This window comes from Canis lupus, chromosome 27 (genome assembly GCF_048164855.1).
Source record: "Canis lupus baileyi chromosome 27, mCanLup2.hap1, whole genome shotgun sequence".
Lineage (NCBI taxonomy): Eukaryota > Metazoa > Chordata > Mammalia > Carnivora > Canidae > Canis > Canis lupus.
The window spans coordinates 45512475-45533181 of NC_132864.1; positions in this window are offsets into that span (position 1 = coordinate 45512475).

The following is a 20707-nucleotide window of genomic DNA, read 5'->3' on the forward strand; positions in this document are numbered from 1 at the left end:
ACTAAGTATTGATGAAGAACAAAAGTTTCTTGAGTTAGGAATCCTGAATATTTCTAAGTTATGAGAAAAGATGGATTATGATGAAAGAGGAAGAAAATCAAGACATCTTTCTTAAATGTTAATGTTATATTAACAAAACCAGTTTTACAATAGAAAATGTTTAAATGAACACTTTCATAAATGTAGACTTTTCTATGATAGTCTATATCCCAACACTATTTTGTTGACTTCATAATTACGTCACTTAATTTCTTAGTCTCTCCTCTGAGTAATCCGCCTTCTAACAGAGTGACCTAAGGCTTGCAGAATACTTATATATTTTTTCTCTTTATAAGTCTAGAGGTAAGGAATGGACAATTTATCACAGGGCAAGATGGAAAATAAAATGTTCCCCTTTTCCTCACTGAGTCCTCTTTACCATTTATCAAATACCAGGTCCTTTCTTTTTATTTACTTTGGAGTCCTGCTCTATTTTCACTTCTGTGAAGAACGACTGTGTCCTCATTAAAACTTCCATGATTTGTTTTCCTTCTTCCTCTCCCTGCAGATTCTATTTCCCAAATGTGTCTGAAAACTCAAATTGCGACATATTGATGAATAGTACTGCCTTTTGTTATTCTTTCCATACATAAATTTTACTAGGAACATTTGGAATTGTAGTCTAACCATGACAGGGATAAAAAGATGTTCGATGGTGCATGTTCATAATTCTAGGATTTCTAAGGAGGATGCTTCTTGCTCCCAGGTTAAGGCCCCCCAAATTTTTGTGATTCTGGGATACCTGGGAACAAGGGGAAAGGAATAGATCGGTATAGTAAAGAGCTAAACCAGGGAGGGCAGAGACAGTAGACAGGAGACTCTGTAAAGGTTAGAGTGGAGCAGGTGCTGACAAATAATGGAGGAGAGAGCTACAGGAAGAAGGAGAGGAAGAAGGAGAGGGAGGAAAAGGAGGATCAAGAAGAGAGGGGAGAAAAAAAAAAAGAAGAGAGGGGAGGAGGGAGGAAGGGGAAACCATCAGGAATCAAAGATGGGACATCACAACAGACCCTGAGGACATTAAAAGATGATGGTGAAAAACTGTGACCAACGTTATGGCAATAATTTTGGCGTCTGAGTATCTGTGGAAACATACTTGGTGGTAGAAAGCTGAGCCATGTTTTCAGCTTCATGAGGGAGATTAGGGGGCCCCAGATAAGTTTCCTGAGGGGACCCACCAGGAAGGGCACACCCAGCTGCATGTGACAGCCCCCTGTGCTCCACATCCCAGCCCAAACTGAGTGTGTCAGAGCCGAGCACCTGCTCTGAGGGTGTGTGCACGGGGAGGACTGCGACTCTGCCCTGTGCCTCCCTGAGCTGTTGAGGTTAAGCACCTGCACATGCGTGTCCTGCTGCTTAAGCTCTCCTTGTCAACAGCGTTAATCCTCATCTCTTGCCCATTGTCTAGCACATTGTCTGTCTCCTTACTGATATGCACAAGTCTTTTCCACATAATTGACACAAGTCCTTTGTGAATCTTTTCAAACTCTGCAGATTGGTTTTTTCAGACCCTAAATCATATCTTCTGGTGAATTGATATACTAATTTTAATGTTGTTTATTTTATCAGTCATTTTATATGTAATTATTGCTGTTTTGTATCTTGTTTGGGAAATCTTGGCCTATCTCAAGGTTATGAAACTTCATTTTTTAAAATTTAAATCTTAAAAACTACATAGAAATGGTTTTTGTTTATGATATAGAGAAGGGTGTTAATGGTTCATACAGAACTTAGACTGCCCTTACCGACTGGGTTCTTCAGGACGACCATGATGAGAAATCACATGCTCCCTATACACAACATCATTTCTGGACTCTCTTCTATCCCACTGTCTATATTTCTATCTAGTGCAAATGATGGGGAGCAAAAGACTAGCTGAGGACAAAGCACAGCCCACACCCTGCAACCCTCTCTCCTGGGTGGGATCTGTGTGATGAACTCCCACTTGTCTCCATGTGGATACCTTGCTGGAGGGAAAAATCACCTCAGCTTGACAATGGCCAGGCCTCCAGCAGCCTGTGTGTGCTCTTTAGCATAAGAAAGTCCTTTTAGAACCTCCCTGTGTCCTCACCTCCCCCAGCTCCCAGGTATGTAATCAGCCTCCCCTTATAGGCCCTGGGCAGCAGCTCTTTCTGCCCATGGGTTCTGTCCTCCTGTTTTAATAAACCACTATTTTGCACCAAGGACCTCTCCAGAACTCTTTCTTGGTCATAGGCTCTGGACCTCACCCCATCAACCTCACCTACATTCCTAAACTACATCACAATTACCATAGCTCTTGTATTACCATAGGTTTATCATAAAACTTTATATTGGGTATTTCAAGTGCTACAATTTTTTTTCTTCTTCAAAATTACCTTAATTATTATTTCTTTATTTTGTATAAATCTAAGATTTAGCCTTTCAATCTTTGTGGGGAAAAAAAACAAAACAAAACATGAGATTCTGCTTGGAATTCCATCTTGTTAACAGATCAAATTTGGGAGAATTTTTTTGATGCTCTGAAATATTTTGCTCCTGTAACATTATATTTATCTCCATGTATTTAGTTCTCTCTAATTAAATGTTTCATAACCATGGTCTGACACCACTCTGCTATCTGGGTGAATCATTCCAGGCAGTGAATCAGGATTCCTGTGAACTCCCCCAGTGGGGGCTGAATTATTGCTGAGGCAGAAAGCTTGAGTAGAGTCAGTAAGTCAGTGGGACAAGGGGTTGGGGAGGAGACTGGGGGAGGGCTGGAGCTCCTAGGGGTGGGGGAGGGGAACTGAGAGGAGGGCTAGAGTCCCTGGGGGTAGGGGAGGGGACTTGAGGGGAGGGCTAGAGCCCCAGGGGTGGGAGAGGAGACCTAGGGGAGGGCTGAAGCCCCTGGGGGTGGGGGAGGGGAACTGGGGGAGGGCTAGAGCCCCAGGGGTGGGGGAGGGGACCTGGGGGAGGGCTGGTGCCCCTGGGGGTGGGGGAAGGGACCTGGGGGAGGGCTGGAGCTCCTGGGGCAGGGGACCTGGGGGAGGGCTGGAGCCCCTGGCACCACTTGAGGAGGACTAGGGGAGGCCATCTCAGAAACTGGAGGAGCTTTAGTGTGTGACTCAAAAGTGTTGCTGTAGGATGTACTAATTTATGCTATTTGGATATAATTATTCAAACTTTCATGATGATTGCTTATCATGGAACAGTTGTAATAGACAGCATAATGATAATCTATATTTTTCTCAATGTCCAAATTATTCTGTGTAAGATATTATTGCTAGGGATCTATTTAGGCATTTTTTTTTGTATTATAAAAAAAAAAGAAAGAATGTATTGCCATTTTGCTGAGTTAAACAGAAACTTCTTGAGCCCTGATATAGTCAATGTATTTTTCTAAGCACTTAATTTCCCAAGAGAGAGATTTTAGTCCTCGTGATAACAGACTCTCTAACTTAATATCATATAGTTTGTATATATGTAGCACTCAAAAAGATAAAATATATATAAAGATAAGCTGCATTAATTAAAACAGAATTTTAAGTCTTGAAGCCAGGCTCATAACCACTGACTTCTTCATTACTCTGAACGAGAAGAAGCAATGGTTTTCTGCCAAATAAGAGCAGGGGATAAAGGAAGTAGATGTGGGTCCAGGAGGCTAAGAATGATGCCCTGAAGGACTTGACATCCTGGCAAACAGTCCACATCTTGCGTCTGCAGTGGGACACCAGACCATGGCAGGAGCCAAAATCACAGCAAGGACAGGGGGCATGAGGAGGGGCCCGGGTCCTCAGGGTGATGAAAGCTATGACAGCAGGAACGCAAGGCTGAGAGAGTTGTGGTTAGGTGTTCTAGACTAGGAAAACTTGCAAAAAAATGGTAAGTAATAAAACATAGTTTGCTGTCTAGATGCAGAGTGGAACAGAGAACGTCCTGGCACTGTGCTTATGGTATGTGGCTGCTGCCATGAGAACAACCACTTATTATGTGGGGTAAGCACCTGGTATTGCCATAGAAGGTTCTGTGACGTATATGAGGGGTCCCTGGTTTGGACTCATGTAGGTCAGTAGTCACGGAGGGGCAGCACGGCTGTTCCAGGCCTTCGAGTCATGGTGCCAGCTGGTGGTCTGTTTTCATGCAGCTCTCTGGGCAGGTGCATACAAGGAGGTGGACCTGGGGTCGGGCTGTGGGCTCCAGGGCCTGCTTGGCCCCGTGGTAGCTCATTGGCCTGAGGCATGTGGACTTTCTGCACCCTTTCTTTTTTTTTGTTGTTGTTTTTTTTGTTTTGTTTTCTGCACCCTTTCTTAAGGGTGACATGAGGCAGTTTCTCATGAGTTTCTAAGTGCATAATTAAAGTGCCAGGATGGAACTGTATTTACTTGTCCTGGTAATGCAAGTACAATCTGCTGGGCCCAGGTGCAGGGACGATGTGAGGCCGCCCTCCCTACAGCGCTCCTAGAGGCCCTCTCTCCCCCAAGGATAGCACTGGGGGTCAATGAGAGAACCACACATGTCAGAGCAGAAGCTGCCTCCCTGAGAACAATTGTCACCTGTGTCACCCGACAACTCGGCTTCAAAATCCTGTCTCATCATCGGAAAGCTGGAGTTCTTAGCTCGCTGTCCTTTGAGCCCCACTCAAATTTATCACTCAAAAAGGCTACAAATGGATGGTCCACGCAGGACCTGCTTCCCTCTGTGTAGGAGCCAGGCGCACCGGGTGTAGACAGGGCCCGAGCCTGCTGGAGCCCGAAGACCTTCCTGGGACAGGGAGTGACACTGTCTTCAGCCGCCAGCCCGTCTTTCACAAGAGACACGAGCTGATTTAATGTTGACCCCATGTTACTTGTAATCATTTCTCCTCCTACCAGCTGCACTTTCCAGGCAAACCAACTTCACCGCCTGGAAATAACAGTTAAGAACCGACCAGAGCCGTGCGCTTTCGCAGGACGTGAGTGCTGGGGTAGAGTGGGCTGCGTTACCCTGCTGCGGCGCCGCCCGCTCGGTACTGAGCCCTTGTCAGAGAAGCACAGAAACAGTCTGGAAAGGTCTCCAGAAATCAAACTGCGGAGTGCAGAAAATAAATCACAAGAGTATTCACCAAAATGAAGAGAATGACATGAAAAGGCACGTGGCATCATGCCCAGGCGAGGCGGGCAGTGGATGTCACACTTATTTCAGAAGCACTAATGCACGGTTGTCTATTCGATGTTCAGGAATTATTTGCATTTCTCTATAAAAAAAAAAAAAATATATATATATATATATCCATTATTTTCAATTATGCACCTAGATTTATCAACTATATTGTTGGAGTTACTGAAATAATCTGTCTTGGAAAAACATAATCAGATACACTTCAAATTTTAGCTGCCTCAGGCTCACTTACCTCCCTCCATGACCTTGGCTTTCCCCTTGGGACCACTCCCCCACCGCCGCCCCCCCCTTCCACCTCCCAGACTCTGGGACATGGCCCTCGGCTGCAAGGTCAATCTTCCACTTTCTACTCCAGGAAATGAGGAAAATGTGGACCAGCATGAATGGACAAAAGTGTTTGACACAGTCCTTTACATAATCAAAAAAAATCTAGAATGAGATGATACATAGTATTCAGCACACAAATCCTATGTTAGTGAAAAAAAAGTCACCATTGCATTATATTTTTAAAGAATTTTTAATGGCACTAGAAATTGTTACTACACCTTGAAACAGTAGCGTAATTTATGAACCTATTTTCATGATAATGCATATAAATTCTCTTTATGTAACAGGACACTTTTAAAAATAAAAAATTAATACAAATATTAACAGTTGTATTATGCTTTGATTTATAAATGATTTGGAGTCTTTTATTATTATATATTGCAACTTTTTTATATTTCTATAATTTTATATATTAATTTTAGAATTAATTTTTTTTTTTTTTTTACAAAAAGGGATAGGATACGACCATGTTTTTCAGGCCTCTGCCAAGTTCATTAAGTTTTCTAAGAAAAACTACGTCGGGACACCTGGGTGGCTCAGTGTTTGAGCGTCTGCCTTTGGCTCAGGGCGTGATCCCGGAGTTCTAGAATCTAGTCCTGCATCGAGCTCCCTGCATGGAGCCTGCTTCTCCCTCTGCCTATGTCTCTCTCTCTGTCTTTTGTGAATAAATAAATAAAAATTTTAAAATAAATAAATAAATAAATAAATAATCCTCATTGGCTTCTGGAAAGTTTTTTTTTTTTTTAATTCAAATTTCAAGACCCCACTACAAATCCATTTTTAATAACGGATCCTGGCAGCTAATAAGGTTGCAAGAGCATCATGGAGATTATGGGAATAAACCAGAATTAGGGGCCTGAGTCTAGGTAGCAAAGGCAAATGCTGCCACTGAACAGCATCGCTGGCGACCTTTAGACACCTTTTACCAGAAATGCTGTGTTCTGTCCAGGCCTGAGACCAGCACCAAAGATGCAGCTGTGGATGTCGACCAGCGGCAGCCCTGGCACCCTGACCCGGGGACACGGTCCGGCCCCCATGACTCTGCTTCCAAACCCCAAGCCCTCAGTGCTCAGGCCCTCTCACAGGTCCTGGAAAATTTGGCTTTTTGTTCTTGCCACAGTTGGCCTCGACTCCATGATGCGGATGGACAAAGTCATCAACTCCCGGCATGGTGAGCAGCCAACAGACAACGACAGCTCTTAGAATCACTGCCTACTTGAGTCAAATCCAAAGGCTGCAAGGACTATGGAGTCTTTTTTCCTGCTGTGGAAGAAAAGACTATGGGATTAAACAGACTGAGACGCTGTGAAAAGTAGAATGTCAAATGATAGGAAATTCACTTGTGTTTAATGTAGTATTCACGCATACTTCGGGAGGTGAAAAGTGAATTGAAGGCCTGAATAATTAAATATGCAAGTCTTTGTTCACTTTTTAAAATATTTCTTAAAAATAAATAAATAAATAAATAAATAAAAATAAATATAAGTAAAACCTTTTTTAAATAATGTTTTCCATTTGTAATTGGTATTAAACAGAACAACATGAACATAATGAATTGACAGGCTGAAGGAAAGACAAAATTTTTGAGAGAGGAGATGCCTACAGTGAATTTTGAATTAAATTTCTTTTCGGGGGGTGGGGCATCAGGGTGGCTCAGTGGTTGAGCCTCTGCCTTTGGCTCAGGGCGTGATCCCAGAGTCCCGGGATCGAGTCCCACATCCGACTTCCTGCATGGAGCCTGCTTCTCCCTCTGCCTGTGTCTCTGCCTCTCTCTCTGTGTGTCTCATGAATAAATAAATAAAATCTATAAAAAGTAAATAAATAAATTTCTTTTGACAAACAGTATCGTTTTTGTATTTTCATTTTGAGCTTTATTTTTCTGGTCCTAAAGGAAGGCATGCCATGTGCTCTGTGCTGCAAGCAGGGGCTCTGTTTTGAGATACCACCTCTGCCCTAGGCCGAGGAGGGGGACGCCCGGACTGAAAGGTCCCTCGACACATGGCCTGCTCTGTTCTCCAGCTTTAGGCAAAGATGTATTTTACTAATTCTGCAGATGAGAACGCCGGAATTTAGAAAAAGAGAGGGAATCTCTTAACTAAATTAATGCATGCATGAAGGGGCCTTGAACCCATGCTTCCTGGCTTCTCCCACCTGATGTTTGTCGATAGAGCTTTGAGGAACAAGAACAAATCCAGACACATAGAGGTTGACAGTACTGGGAATATTATGCCAGAGAACAGAGGCTCCAGATGAAATCATAAATGGCTCGACTCAAAAAAAATAAATAAATAAAAATAAATAAATAGATAAATAGATAAATAGATAGATAGATAAATAAATAAATAAATAAATAAATAAATAAATAAATAGTTCGAATCCCACCTCTCCCACCAGTGCACCTGTGAACAGGTGTAGGGAGCAGGGCTGGCAGGCCTCTCCTGAGTCTCCTTGGTGGTTCTGCAGGGACCTGTGGGGACAATGAGGATGCCCTGAAAACAGGAGCAGCAGCAAATTAATGCGCTCCCTGGGCTCCCAAGCAGGGCCAGGGCGATGGAGGAGGGAAGCTGAGGCAGGACGAGAAAGCCGCACAGGGATTGAACTCGCACTAATAGGAGAGCATAATGAGGGATCTCTGCTCAGAGTTTTAATCAAATTTATTTTACGGGTCCTCACATTATGTAAGGCTCGTGGCCTTCTAGAACCAGAATCCCCTTCTGACACGGGTGCTCCCATGTAAGGGGTGGAGCGTGTGAAGGAAGGGGGCCCGTCCAACTGGGGATCGGCAAAGTAGAATCACAGAAGCAAAGATTTAAAGTTTCTAATACATTCAAAAGATATCAGGTCCCTAAGGAAAGAAAAAAAAAAAGGAGAGATGGAGAGGGAGATATTGTATTAAATATGAATATATGTGCATTTGTACAAATATCTCTTAATAATGCATCTCTAATTGATGCCCATATACTGATTAAATATTTTGTAAGTTCCATTTATAATACACGACACAGATTAACTATGCAAAAGAAAGCTGACAATATCCTTCTGTTTGTGGAAGTTAGTCTAGAAAGAATGACAGGTTGTCCACAGATCTCATAATCCCGGGGAAATACAATTAGAGCAACGAAGGCCACGCACTGCTCCTGTGAGGAATGCTGCAGACAGCACTGGAGCGACTTCAGTTAAATCCGAACGGGCAGGTGGGGTGTAGACCTCAGAGGATAACTCAAGGCGAGTTCAAGCAGACAAAGGCAGGAGTAAACGTGCGCCGGCAATTAGGTTACGCGTCACCTCCACGCTGGAATTTGTTAGCTGACGTTCAAACTGGAAATAATGCCATTTCTCTCATAGTTGCATGTAGCATAAACTATTATATTGCGAGTTTAATGATGTGGAATCATCTTTACTCTCCTCAGATAGACTATTTTGACTGTGGCTACCTTTGAATAAGCTGTGAAAAAAAATTGGTAAAAAAATGTCCCAATAACAACACAAATCATAAAAAATAAGTGTAAATGATTTCACAAGGGAGAAGCAGGGCCCCTATTTTTTAAATGGTCGTTTTTTTTTTTTAAAGATTTTATTTATTTATTCATAAGAGACAGAGAGAGAGAGAGAGAGAGGCAGAGACACAGGCAGAGGGAGAAGCAGGCTCCCTGCTGGGAGCCCGATGTGGGCCTCCGTCCCGGCACCCTGGGATCACGCCCTGAGCCGAAGGTAGATGCTCAACCACTGGGCCACCCAGGCGTCCCTAAAATGGTCATTTTAAATAAAAATTTTATTAGTACTGTTTCACATTTATATGAAACTGTAAAAGTGATACAGGGAGTGTGTATATTTTTTAGTTAGTTTCCCCTAAATGTAACATCTTGCAAAACTATGCTGGGATAACACAGCCAGATGTTGCTGCAGACACAATCTACCAATATTGCCCAGATTACCGCAGTTTTACATATATTTAGTGTGTGTGTTTAGCTCTACATCCTTTTGTCCCGTGTGCCCACGGGTCCGTGTATTCAGCACGACATAGAGAGAACTCTTCCGTCACCATGAAAGGCTGATGTCCCAGGTCAAGGGGTCGCTGGGTTCGAGTGGCCCAGGGACCTCATTGTCCTGGCATCGTCTCCTCTTTGAAACCCCCCTGGTGTCTCCTCGTGGGTCCACACTGCCACGCGGCCAGGGATTCTTGCCGTAGGAATGTCCAGGGGACACAGTTCGGCCCACAACCGGGTCAGGTCATGTCAATAACGTGGTATAAAGAGAATCACCCGTGATGTCATCTTTTGGGACTGCTTCTTTTTCTTTTCTTTTCTTTTTTTCTTTTCTTTTCTTTTCTTTCTTTTCTTTTCTTTTTTCTTTTCTTTTTTCTTTTCTTTTCTTTTCTTTTCTTTTCTTCTTTTCTTTCCCTTTCTTTCTTTCTTTCTTTCTTTCTTCTTTCTTTCTTTCTTTCTTTCTTTCTTTCTTTCTTCTTTCTTTCTTTCCTTTCTTTCAATATTTAATTTATTTATTCATGAGAATAAATAAATAGGCTCCAAGCAGGGATCCTGATGTGGGACTCGAACCCTGACCTCTGGGATCACATCCAGAGCCGAAGGCAGACGCTCAACTGCTGAGCCACTCAGGCGTCCCATCTTTCCTTTCTTCCTTTCTTTCTTTTTCTTTCTTTCTTTCTTTCTTTCTTTCTTTCTTTCTTTCTTTCTTTCTTCCTTCCTTCCTTCCTTCCTTCCTTTCTTTCTTTTCTTTCTTTCTTTCTTTCTTTCTTTCTTTCTTTCTTTCTTTCTTTCTTTTTTCTTTCTTTCTTTTCTTTCTTTCTTTCTTTCTTTCTTTCTTTCTTTCTTTCTTTCTTTCTTTCTTTCTCTCTTTCTCTCTTCCTTCCTTCCTTCCTTCCTTCCTTCCTTCCTTCCTTCCTTCCTTTCCTTTCCTTTCCTTTCCTTTCCTTTCCTTTCCTTTCCTTTCCTTTCCTTTCCTTTCCTTTCCTTTCCTTTCCTTTCCCCATTCAACATAGTTCTCAGGAGTTTCATCCCAGTTTTTGTGCATATCAATCCTTTGTTTGTCTTCACTGCTGCGAAGTATTTCATGGTAAGAATATGTTACAGAATACTGAACTGTTCATCCTTTGAAGAGTGTCTAGATTGTTTTATGTTTTCGGCTGTTATGAACACAGCTGCTATTGACCTTGCGTAGAGATTTTTTACAGGATCACATGTTTTTATGAGTGTTTCAGCTCTTCTACACCCGCACCAGTATTCAGTGTTGTCACATTTTTATTGTAGTTGTTCTGATAAATGTGCAGTGATGTCGCCTTGTGGTTTCAACTTGCATTTCCCCAATGGCTGATTACGTGGAGAATCCTTCCGTGGGCTTCTTTGCCATCTATATATGTTCTAAGGGAAATGTACATTCATTCCTGTTGCTCATTTTCAAATAGAAATAGATGTCTGAGTCTCATTTTTATCATTGAGTCCTGAAAGTTCTTTATATATATAGATACTAGTCCTATGTTGGGTGGCACGTGGTTGGCAAATATTCCTCCAAGTCTGAAGTTTGTCTTTTTATCTTTTTCACATGGTCCTTCTCCCTCAGAGGGACTCCCTTCAGTTGGAGCCTCTGCCATGCTGGCTGGGCTCTGACGATCCAGGTCTATAGAGACTCAGTCATGTCCCACAAGGTGACTGTTACAGAGAGGTTTATAAATTACACATGATAGAAATAGTCTTTCCATTTTCTGGAGATGTTCACAGAAAAGCACATATCTATTCACTTGTGATAACAGCTAATATTTGTAGAGAATTTAGCAAGTTCTAAGTACCGTCCTGAGCACGGTTTTTCATGCATTTATTCATATAATCCTTCTGACTCTATTGTGTACTTATACATTATTCATGGAAACAGAGGCCTAGAACGATTAACTTTTCCAAACCTTAAATCCCTTTACCAGAACATAAAAGGGATTCAGGGAAACAAGGAAGTACGAGGAGTATTTTGCTGCTTTGGACCTGAAAGTTCATTTTCAGCTGACCTGGTGAAAATTCAGTGTCTGATAAGTTGGAATTTTAAAAGTTAATGAGATATTTCACAAATGCAGGATTATTTCACTTGTTCACCTGTAAGCATATGGATTTCCTTTATTGTGTGCATTACACTAGTTTCTTGACCTTCTTACTCAACTCACATGTACTTTCAGAAGGACTCTGCATTCATTCTTCCTCTACTTTATTGGCCACAGAACCATCAGACTAGTCCTTAAATGTTCATTGGTGAAAGATCCCTTTAAAAATAGGCATCAAGCGATGGAAAGCTTCGAACGGTCTTCATGTATAAGCCCAATCACACTCTTGGGTGCACTGTTACAGGTTCAGACGGTCGCTGGCCACGCTCCCCCCACGCTATCTCCAGGCTAAATAACTCAATTTTTTCTTTTAGGGTCTAATTTTCTTGATAAACTGTGTAAGCTGAAGCCACCAAACTGGTACATTCCCACCAAAATACCTCACCATGATCCCTCGGCATCTAATCTGTTACCTCTCTGATGTGGATAAAATGACGAAAGCTGTAAATTCCCTATTTGGTCATCTTAACTGGTTTCTACAATGACCTTGGCAGTTAAGAGTTGAGAGTCATTGTTTCATTGTTTTATTTAATGATAATATTATTCTCTTTACTTTATAGACTTCAATACATGTGTCTTCTGCAATATTGACACAAATGCATTTGGGATAATACTTATGAGCAAAACTTTTCAATGCTGCCTTCAAGCAAAAAGAGTTTTTTTTTTTCCCCACTAAAATGGTTCTTTTTATTTTTTTATTTATTTTTTTAAATTTTTATTTATTTATGATAGTCACACACACAGAGAAAGAGAGAGAGAGAGGCAGAGACACAGGCAGAGGGAGAAGCAGGCTCCATGCACCGGGAGCCCAATGTGGGATTCGATCCCGGGTCTCCAGGATTGCGCCCTGGGCCAAAGGCAGGGGCTAAACCGCTGTGCCACCCAGGGATCCCCCAAAATGGTTCTAAAACAGGACTTTTATGGTACCTCTGTGAAGGATGCTGATGAGGGCAGAGAAGACCCGGGTGGGAGGAGAACAGATATGGCTCAAGGACCAAGAGCTGATGCTTCTTGCAGGCATTTCTGAGATCAGTAGGGAAGCAAGCTGCCAGCATTTTTGAAAAATCTATTGAAGGAAGGCAATTCTTGCTCAGAAATCAATTTTAAAAGACACTGTACTAAAACCCTTATATTTGTCTTCTGAAGTATGACACATTATCAGTGTCTGTGAATATCTAGCCAAATTCTTCAATATAACAGTTATGTTCCGCCTCTAATGAGAACCAAGGAAAAAGAATCAGATGCATAGGATGGTACTAAATATAACACTGTGGGCTGCACAAGAGGAGAGCTGTGATAACACATCAGGTCAGAACTGCTGCCCCGGTCAGTAGGTCAAGTGTTATCACAAAATCCTTGGACAGGAGGAATGGAACAGTGACACCAGAATCTGCTACATATCCTTGTGGGTCGGTGTAAATGAGATTTTATTTTTAATGATATATTATTATCAGCACCCTCTCCATAAATTATTTTCATATATTCTCAATATCCAAAATGAAAGAATCATTTTAACATCCTGTCATTTGTAGAGGACAGCACCATGTCATCATGGAGTCCAGTGTCCAAATAAGGCAAAATTAGGTCAACAACTCTTCCCATGAAACAAGACTTCATTCTCTCTGCTTTGCTATATTTTAAAGCCTGTCTGTGCTGTGTGTTCAGTGTTATGTATGGTGGGTGCTCCCTTCCATTCATGCTAAGTCTTTACCATACAAAACACTGGGTATGAAGACACACAAAAACATTTTCAATTTTTCTACAAATATACGTTAAGTAGAAACACACACAAACGCATATGCAATTGTAATGTGTTTGAAAGTCTTTGATTTATACAAATGTGCACTAATTTTCTCCTGCCCATTACAAGTACACTATTATTTAGTATGATTATGTCAACCAGCCTTCAAACATACCACTTAATCCTTTTTTTTGGAATTAGAACCCTACTTGGAATAGAATATCAACAACAACAACAAAAAAATCAAGAATTAACAATGACAAAAACAAAGCAGGAAAGACATCCCACATAATGAATAGCTGTCTAAAGGATCTACATATAAATATTTTCATTTTTAAGAGAAATGGGTTTATATAAAGTCAATGTGGCATTTATTTATTTATTTATTTATTTATTTATTTATTTATTTATTTATGATTTTATTTATTTATCCATGAAAGACACATGGAGAGAGGCAGAGACACAGGCAGAGGGAGAAGCAGGCTCCCTGCAGGGACCCGGAAGTGGGACTCCATCCCAAGACCCTGGGGTCACCTGAGCCAAAGACAGACACTCATCTGCTGAGCCACCCAGGTTCCCCAGTCAATGTGATTTTAATGGTCTTATTCTTAAAACAATTTTCCTCCAAATTTATCTCCATCTTCCAAAAAAAATTATTCCCCTTCCCACCCCCTGTCTCAAAATAAATCCCTTGTATTTGCATCGTGGCAGACTATGGCTGGATTGATGTGTGTAGTAGCAGTAGGATCTCAGCTCCCTGGGCCACTGTGAAAATCGGATCAAGCTTCAGTGCAGCAATCAGGCTCTATTGCTGTTGTGCTTTCACACATTCCCAGGTGCACCGTTATTCCAACTGGGTCTAAAATGCGGGAGAAAGAAACTCACGTTTTGTGCCAATACATTAGCGGGTAGACAAAAGCAGAAGCATCGTTTTGTAGGCTTAAGAGTTCAATACGCTCATTTCCTAGTTATGCTTCTTACTATTGAAGATGGCACGATAACTTCAGTTAACTAAGGTCACTTTTCCTATTGTCCGACTCTTTGTTACTTTTGATTTTCCTCTTTTAAACCTAAAATAAAACACGTGCCCTTTGGTACAATGGTTGACCAGTTCACTCTGTGTTATACAATCTCACAACCAGCTGGGTTAAGTAGTCCAGCCACCTCCATTCCGAGATAAAGCATCTGTTGCTATGTAAATCGTTTCTTTGCAGATTGAATTTTTTTTTTTTTTTTGCAGATTGAATTTTAACAACAGCCTAACAGTAATGAGAATGATAGTAATTGCAGTAAGACAGCATATACGATCCTTAATATATATTAATATTCAGTACACGCCAGGTGCCGTTATAAGCACTGCATCAATGCAGTTGATTATGAACATAATCCTCACAACAATTCTGTAACAGAATCACAGCATTATAATCTTACAGGTGAGAACACTGAGGGGCAAAGAGACAAAATGATTTGCCCCAAAGAAAATACCTCCTAAAAAATCAGATGCAGCAATTAAACCTGGGGGTTCCAATCTTTTTCTAGAATAAGATGTGTTTGTTCAGGTCCTTTATCCATTGAGAGTTAGTTCTGTATTGCTCTGGTAAAACGATGCTAGCCAGTGTGACTTGAGCCATTATATCCATAAGAAATTCTCAAGAAGAAATAACAAGAGAACTAAGCGAGCAAATCTCCTTTGATATCAACTTTACTTCAAAGGTTTTAAAATACATATTTTGTAAATATTGTATTTATTTATTCATGAGAGACACAGAGAGAGGGGCAGAGACACAGGCAGAGGGAGAAGCAGGCTCCATGCAGGGAGCCCGATGTGGGACTCCATCCCGGGTCTCCAGGGTCATGCCCTGGGTTGAAGGCGATGCTAAACCCCTGAGCCACCCAGGCTGCCCCAAATATTTTTTTGTAAAAGGTAATTAGAGAAGTGAAGTTACTTTACGTGTCATGTCACAGAGTGGGAAAATGTGACAGCGACTGGCTCTGTGAGGAGGGTTAAGTGTGTTTGCACATATTGAAGTGGGTGGATTTCAAGGATGGAGGAAGAAGAGGAGAAGAAGAAAAGTTAAGGAAGCTTCACATCGGCAAATCCTGGGATGGGGTCCCGGGACAACCCGAGCTGGGTGGCAGGGTGGTGACATTCCTGCCATGTGTCTCAGCTCGGACACCAGGACTGAACACTATCGTCCTCTGGGGCTGTGTTGGGAACAAATGGAAGACTGTAATAAACACAAACCCCTTGGACATACTCTTAATATGACTAAATGAAGTATTTGATTTCTATATTTTATTTTCGGGTCCATAAGGTCTTCTCTTCAAAATAAAATTAAGGCAATATTTTTTGGTGAATCCTGTAGGCCTTCTAATAGCATCCCCCCCACCCCCCGCCCCGCCTCCTGAGGACATGGTTCTTGTCCAGGCTGAGGGATTCTCACTTCTGGGTGTGAGCCTGAGCACAGGCACATTCTTAGTTGGGACAGTTGGGGCTCAGCACGTGGGCCCGTGGACTTGTGTCTGGACTGTGCTCAGTGCCCGTCTTGTCCTCTCGTTGGGAGCCAGTCCAGCATCAAGGACAGCATCAAGGCTCCCTGAATCCCCACCCACCCGCACACCCACACACACCTTCTATGGGAACCACGGCCCTTCATCCTAGCGGAGCCCCTGACTTCAGTGTCACGCCGGGCAGCCAGGGTGGACGGTCCCCAGGCCTGGGTCTCGACACCAGTGGGGCCGAGCACTGCCTACCTTCTGTTTCTGACACCTTTTGGGGGAAGAAGATTTTTCTCTTCTCTGAGACTGTGGCACTGACATGATGCAAACCTGAAGTCCAAAACCGAGGCCATTCCCCCCTCCTTCCCATTCACATACCATTCAGGACCCAGGGAGAGACCGCACAATACTCGTTTCCCTAATCCTGGTCGTTCGGAGTTACACGCATTAATAAATTCCCATTCAGTCTCCAGTGGGTCTGTGGGTTTATGCCACTTTTATTTATCTTTCTTTTCATTTTTTAAATTTTTTTTGCCACTTTTAAATAAAAAGGAGAAAAAGGAGGAGGTCTGAACTCCAAATCACAGGTGTTTCTAACTCCCCTGGGCAATGGTGGCATTTTAATGACTTTTCACGATCATCTCCTGCCCAGCGTACAAACAGTTGGGACAGTAATGACGTTTGGGAGATATAGTAGCTCCACATTTAAAACTGCAACAAAAGCCAGCTCCGAGGACTACCCCTCACCGTAACAATACAGAAGAGCTAACTATCACTCTTACTTACCTGCACGATTTCATGTATTCCAGCCCCACCAAGTCGAGACTCCGTAAATCCTGGGGAATCTCCTACAGCTGCTACCACTCAGCAAACAGTGGGAGTGAGATGGGAAGAGAGGGTTAGGGGTGCTCCTTACCCTCTGTTTGCATCATTCCTTCGGAGAGTGAGGTTTGAGTAGAGCACCTTGCTACTCACAGCTGTGGAGCTGGAAAGGGCTCAAGGGATCTTGGAGCCAATCTGGCTGGAACCCCTTCAAACACAATATCCAGACTTAATGAGGCATGTCCTCCAGAAATCCCCTGAAAGGGAACTGGCAATTCAGCAGTACTCAGGACTCACTCCAGGCCTCGGTTCGGGGGCACCGCACTCAGGCTTGTGCATTTTGATAAAGTTCCCTGTGTAATTCTGATATTCACCCCTGATTAAGAACACCTGCCAGGACTCCTGGGTGTCTTGGTGGTTGAGCATCGGAGTGATCTCAGGGTCCCGGGATCGGGTCCCCATCGGGCTCCCTGCAGGGAGCTTGCTTCTCCTTCTGCCTGTGTCTCTGCCTCTCTCTGTGTGTCTCTCATGAATAAATAAATAAAATGTTAAAAAAAAAAACACCTGCCAATTCTTGGTGCTCTGTGTTTGCGTGCCTCAGTCCACAGACGATCCTCTAGGACTAGGGACCCTTTGCAACTCACTATAGATAATATGGGTCGGGCACAGTTGGAAGCACTCAATAAACTGTCGTATCATAACTAAATTAAGCTGGTTTGGATTCTTTATTAATTTCTCTACCACACATGAAAAAAAAATCTGAATTTCCAGTGGAATGATTTTTTTTTTCTGTAAAACGAAGCACTGTTCCTAAGAAAATGTATCTTCTTTTCACTCTCTACTTTTATTGAGAGCATGCTAAAATCTAAGAACAGATATGCACCGTTCCAAAGGCTTATGATGGTCACTCTTTGCCTACAACCGGATGAGACATTGGGCAAGAAGCTGGTAAATGGTGCAGGGTGGACAAGGATAAGAAGTCCCAGCATTTAGTAAACGTGGAACCCTGAATTTGCCATCATTGCTGGTGTCCTACGTAAGCAGACACATATAGCTCGGTCTCCAGATACTCTGTAGGGCAAAGTAGAAAAGGAATATCTCTTAACCACAGCCTCAGTGCTTAGAGGCAGTGGGTGAGGGGGAATCACGCCCAAGATGAGAACGTTGCGTTTGTCCCGAGCTGGAGAGATGTGTGCTAAATATTTAGAATAAATAGGAAGGAAAATGTAGGGCCGTAAAACTGATAAAGCGTGGAAATGCCTATTTTCCCCCTAAAATATAACCGATTAATATAGGTGTTGATTTGTTTCATCCATGGAAAAATAACACTTCTAATGACACAAACTCCACCCCACTTAGTTGTACACTTTTTTAACTTGAACAAAGTTAAAAAGTACGACCAGTGTTTCATTTCCCAGCATCCATCCTCTTCCCCATTCTTACTCCTTCAGGGAGGCACCCACTCTCCCACTGTCTGGCTACGTCTTTGGGTGAGAAATAATCAGTTTATGGCTCCAAGGATGAGCACACAATGATAAGCCTGGCATATTAACATGTTCTCTATTCCTGACCACAACGTTTGGTTCAGAAATGAGCATCTGACCCACATCATCATCACTATAAGAATCAGGCCGCCCCGGAACATTTGCTGGTACCAGTGGTAAAGAAGGGTATAGTTGGTTTACGCTAAGCCTGGAGGTGCTTGTTGGTCTCCACAGTAAATGAGACTACTTGAAAGGCATACGGAAGAAAAGAAGGAGCAAATAAGAGAGAGAGAGAGAGAGAGAGAGAGAGAGAGAGAGAGAGATGGAAAGAGGGAGAGAGAGGCAGGAAATAAATGGACTAAGGACCTTGTTGGAGGCTCTGGTTCCCAAGTGCCCCCCCACCCCCACCCCCAGACTACTTCCTTTGAGCTTCTCAGTTATGCGATGTTTAATTCCTCTGTTGGTTTAAATTGGTTTAAGAGAGCCCAATTTTGTGAGTTGCAAAAATAAAAATTCTACGTAAAACGTATATGCCAGGTGTTCTAAGATTCAGATCAAGCACCATGGAAAGGGTTTAGGGGTTTGACTGGGACTAGGAGGGCCCAAGGTGCCTCCATCCCTCTTGGGGTTGTGAGATCATGACATTCACAAACTCTCGAGGGAGGAAACTGTACATGTGTGCGTGTATGTGTGTTGCACACATGCCCAGTGATGTCTGAATTTCCTCTAAAGAAAGAAGGTCCTTCCAGCCAATCAGTGACATTTCAGATCAACACCTTGTGAGCTCCAGGGTGGGAGCCCATGGCTTCGGCTTGGCTTTCCAGAAGCTCCGAGGAAGGCTGACTTTGTAAACGAAGACATGTTGAGAGTCAAAGATCACATCAGGGCTTTCCCAGGGAAATCAAGACACTTATTTTACATTAAAGGAGTGAATTTGAAAAGTGAAAACAACAATTTCTTTTGGCTCAAAAATCTCCATTCAAGTCTTCTCCCTGTGTGTGCTCCTCAGCAAGTTAGTTTCACGCTCAGAAGTTTTAACTTAAAAGTGGGTTAAATCTATTATCACAAACCATTTTGAAATTCAAATGTTGTTATGGACATATATATAGTTAAAAAATACCCAGTTTTCTTTCCGTGTTATAGAAATCTGATCTTCATAGAAGAAAAAGACCAGCAAGGCCTGTAGAGCTGAAGGGAGACAGAAAGCAAAGGTCATAGGATGAGGGGTGGCCAGGAGCAGCCGTGTCCATCCTGCGTGGACTCTCGGTTCAGTGCCCGGGGTCAGCTGAGGGCTTTCTAGGAGGCTGAGGGCACCACCTGGGGGTCACAGGGACGCATGAGCACACATTAGCACAGTGTCCGAGGGACAGTAGTAAGAGCAATTTTGTGAACATTTCCATCAAGAGAACTGATCATCAGGGGTCTGGCAGCCTGCCCAGCTTATTATCCAGAGTAAACTCTGGCCCTATCTGATCTATTTAAATATTATGTCACCTTCCCAAAAATTGTCTCAAGTAAACCATCAAGTCATTCTCCTGGGACTAGCCGGGCCCCCAAAGTCACCCTCCCGAAGACTCAGGGGAGGTTCCTCGGAAGTCCTGTTAGAAAGACCATCAAGACAGGAGATGGTTACACAGATTTACATCTCGAGGGGGCAGAGGAAGAGGGGACAGTGACTCGTTTTCTAAAGTCGAGAGTGTAAGGGAAGGGAGGTCAGAGAGCAGACAAGAAGCCAAAAATTCAGTGCAGCAGAGGGACGTTACAGCTGCCCTCGTCACTGTCAGCCGTTGGACACACGCCACCCCTTCTGTCTGTCCGTCTCTGACAGTGGGAGGGTCCCCGGGGTCATCAGAAGTCAGCGTTTCAGCCTGAGCTCCGCACACGCGGTGGACACGCCGAGCATCACGTTCGCACAGAAGGTGATAGGAAGTGTGCTTTCTGCCATGTAGGGTAGGTTTTCTTTCCAACACTTTATGTTAGAATTTTCTTCAGATACTTATGTGATGTTTGAGTCATGGCACAACGGTTATCGTTTTCATGTTCCTTTGAAACACATGCATCTGTGGCGTGTCACGATGATTGTTTCGCCGTGTCTGGGTCTCTGCGGAAAGGGCGGCTGCTTCTCTTGGCATCTTGCACAGAACACCTACACAAGCACGTGTAGCTCCTTTTGTGCATGCAACCAAGTTCTCACAACTGTCCGTGGTCTGTGGCTGCACCCGGAGACCATCTCCCCTCGTGGGCACTGCTCCTGGGGCTTCCCGGCCATCGGTCGTCCCCATGCCCACCTGGTGCCTGAAGCAGTTGGGAAGTGTGTTCTCCCGCCAGCGACCTTGGTGCAGAGGTGATCTCTTGCCAGCGACTGTCTACTCTAGTGACAGTTAAGAAGGTGATACGCTCCACTTCAACGATTAAAGGGACTGCGCCCCAGGTATTTTTTTTCCCTGGTGTCCCAAGTAAGGACACTGGGAGAAAAGAAGTGTCACAAGAGACAAATAAGAGCATGAAGTGTGAAGCTTCATCCACAAAGGGGAGAAACGTACCCGTTCTTTACGGCCTGCTCTTCAGATTACGTTG